We start from the raw sequence: 3,698 nt of genomic DNA on the forward strand, positions 1-3,698 counted from the left end.
AGGCACTTAAATTCTTCTCAATACTCATACAGAAAATTAAAGAATTTCCCTAACAGAGAAAAGGGGGTGAGGGGAAGGACTTGTAAAAGTTTTTTATTGACAAATCCTACTAAAATAATCTGGAATTAAAACTCAGAGGATGTACTAAATATTCCCTTCAGGGCTTTAATTGCATAGAAATACTTGAAAGTAAATTCGTTTCTTAGACTTAGTTTAGACTAGAGTTACATTTAGCAATGATTAATAACACTTAAGTTTGGTATTCGAAAGATAATAAGGCATTGGTAATTTATCAGATCTTCCTTCTTAATGTATCAATTGTTGACACATGCATTCAGTCAGTGTTAGTAGTTCTCAATTTTACTAATTTAATAATGTGTTATAGATTGAATTATGTATCCTCAAAATTCATATGTTGAAGTCCTAACCTCCCGTATGTTCGACTGTGACTGCATTTGAAGATAAAGACTTTAAAGTGGTAATTAAGGTTAAATGCGGCCTATTAAGGTTAAATTAGGGTGAGTCTTAATCTAATCTGATTTCCTTGTAAGAAGAAGAAATTTGAGTACACAGAAAGACACTAGAGCTACACATGCAAATAGGAAAGACCATGTGGGGACACAGAGAGGAGGCCATCTACAAGCCAAGGAGAAAGGCCTAAGGAGAAAACATGCTTTCTAACACCTTGATCTTGGGCTCATTGTTTTCAGAACTGTGAGAAAGTAAATTTCTTGTAGTTAAACAAAATAAGTTTGTGCCACCTAGGCGGTGGTATTTTGTTTTGACAGCTCCAGCAAACTAATACAATATATTTCTTGGCTGAAAAAAAAACAAAATTAACTCTGTTCTCTTATTGTTTCACACTAACAGGAAATCAAATATTAGATCCAAAAAACAAAAATGCTTGTCACTTTATATCATTTAGATAAGATATATCACTAAATGATATATCTTAAATGACATGGTGCCTAGAAGATAATTAGAAATAAGTAAATTCTGAATAAGTAGTTTTGCAAGAAAAACAAAACATTGGCAAATTTTACAAAGTGAAGATGGGGAGGGAAAAAAAAAACAAAACCATAAAATAAACAAAATAACATTCTAGGTTTCGAATGGTCTCAGCTGAGATAAGGCAAGAAAAAAAAGTCTTTAAATTTCAGAGGTCTTAAGAAAGCTGCTGGAGTCTATGGCCTTGCTACCCTGAACAAGCCTGAACCCATCTGATCTCAGAAGCTAAGCACGATGGGGCCTGGTTAGTAGTTACATGAGAGACCACCTAGGAAGACCAGGTGCTGTAGATGTAAAAAATAATTAAAAAGTAAAAAATAAAATAAGAGATTGTAAGCTGACAAGGTCCTTGCAATCTATGTGGTCAATCAAGTGTTGTCTCACTTAAAAAAAAATTTTTTTAATTAAAAAAAAAGAAAAAGAAAGCTGCTGGAATTTTATACATTGTGGCTTTATGCAGGTTACTTAATTGCAATGACACTTTTTTTCTTGTGTTTAAAATATTTATATAAGCAGCAGTGCCTATGTCATAATATTGTCTCGTGCATTAAATAAGTTAGTTTACATAAAGCACTTAGAAAGTGTTTGCCACAAAATGATAAAAAATTGTTAAGGAAAAAAATCAGAAATGTTCATTCTGATTCTGAATATTTTTTATTTTTGCAGAAATATACATAGCAGAATACTTTTCAGTGAACTAAATATTCCTTGGACATTAACTAATGAATAAAATTAATAGAAATAATATGATTAAAAATAGTAAAATAAAGTAAAATAAAAGCACTGAGGGAAATGAACCCAGAAACAAACAGAACAAACAAAAAAAAAAGAATTAGCAAATATCTATGTATAAAGAAATGTGGAAAAGCAGAAAACATTTTTCCTATAATAATCTATAAATATGTTACAAATACACAATGATAATGATTGCTCGCATTTTAGGCAGGCAAAATAAAGCTTCTTAGAATTCTGAATTTCCTTATAAGATGTATGGTTTCAAGTTACCACGATATTAAGCAATGGTAACTAACAATTTACCACATAGACTTCTTTTGGCCAACCATATTGAATATTCAATCTCAGGATCACAAACAGCCCACATTCAATTCACTGTTACAATGTGATATGCAGGACTTAAGTTAGGAGAGGAAAGGCATGTCTGCTAATTAAAATGTCAACATTTGTTTTTGATGAAGTGACATTTCTCTTTTTTAATTTAATTTTTATTCTTTAACTTTTAAAACTGTACTTGCCTATAAAAATGTGGCACTGCAGGAGCTATTCATATTGACATTCATTAGTTCTATGTAGATGGTATTTCTTAGGTAATTCAATTTCTTCTCTAATCCACCTTACCTTCTCTTAAATCCTAATAGTGGTTATTGTCAAAACTCAACTCGAAGTAGTCTTTTCTCCCTTCATAGAATTATCCATTCTCACATTCTAAGCTTTCATTTCTACACTATGACTTATGTAGTTTGAATCTCTGCCTTTTACTCCAATTAAATTATAAGCTGCATCACTTTGCTTTCTACTTGGGAGCTAGCTAATCATTCCTTAAAACTCAGTATGTCTCAAATGAAAAGTATTTTTTTCCTCAATAAACACATCTTTCTCCATATTTCTGTTTCTGTTGGCTGCATTCCCATTCTTTAATTCGCCTCAGTTTGAAACTAGAAAGTCATCATTTACTTGTTTTTTTCTTCAGGTGCTACATCTTTTCAACTTCTGAAATGTATATCATCCCTTCTTTCTTCTTCATCTTCACTCTTCTAATTTTACTTTGAGATTTTATCTCTTCATAGTCAGACTACGAAAAAGTACTGATATCTTAGTCTCTAGACTCTGATCTTTTCAATACTCCCTGTTTATTATTGTCAGATTAATTTTCCTAGACTATTTAGTTATGTCTTCAAAATGTACAAAAGTTCTCTGTTCTTTTTAAAATTTGATTTGAATACAAATTATATTTCATATGTGCTACATGATGATTGATATACATTTACATAATGAAATTATTACTACAATCAAACTAATTAACATATTCCCCTCACATAGTTATCATTTGTGTGTGTGTGTATATGTGTGTGTGTGTATATGTGTGTGTGTGGTGAGCACCTGAAGTCTATAATCTTAGCAAATATCTCGTATTCGATACAGTTTTATTCACTATCATCATCATGCTGTATATTAGATCTCTAGACTTATTCATTTTTCATAACTGCAACTTTGCACCCTTTGATCAACATCCTCCCCCGCACCCCCATTTTCTGCACCTTTCCACCGTTGGAAACCATTTTTTTTTTTTCAGTGCCTACAGCACCTGATCTTCCTATGTGGTTTCCCGTCCAAGTACTAACCAGGCTCGATCCTGCTTAGCTTCTGAGATCGGTCGGAATTGGGCATGTTCAGGGTAGCATGGCTGTAGACCGAAACCATCTTTTTACTCTCTGCTGCTATGTGTTCAACTTTTTAAGATTCTATATATGAGTGGGGTCATGCAATATTTTTTTTTGTACCTGGCTTATTTCACCTAACATAGGGTCCTACAAGTTTATATATACCCTTAGAAAATGAAATTACTAGCTCAAAGATATATGGGTGCTCCCATGTTTATTGCAGCATTATTCATAATAGCCAAGGCATATAGGAACAACCTAAGTGTTCCTCAGTGGATGAATGATTGAAGA

The 3,698-nt window shown here is 32.3% G+C and overlaps 2 pseudogenes; one reads left to right on the forward strand and one right to left on the reverse strand.

The window, feature by feature from the left end:
- The first annotated feature begins 1,182 nt into the window (after nt 1–1,182).
- On the forward strand, nt 1,183–1,301 carry LOC112479054 (annotated as a pseudogene).
- A 2,018-nt stretch (nt 1,302–3,319) lies between these two features.
- Nucleotides 3,320–3,438, reverse strand: LOC112479059 (annotated as a pseudogene).
- Nucleotides 3,439–3,698: the final 260 nt, after the last annotated feature.

This window comes from Pteropus alecto, unplaced genomic scaffold (genome assembly GCF_000325575.1).
Source record: "Pteropus alecto unplaced genomic scaffold, ASM32557v1 scaffold33, whole genome shotgun sequence".
Taxonomy (NCBI): Eukaryota; Metazoa; Chordata; class Mammalia; order Chiroptera; family Pteropodidae; genus Pteropus; species Pteropus alecto.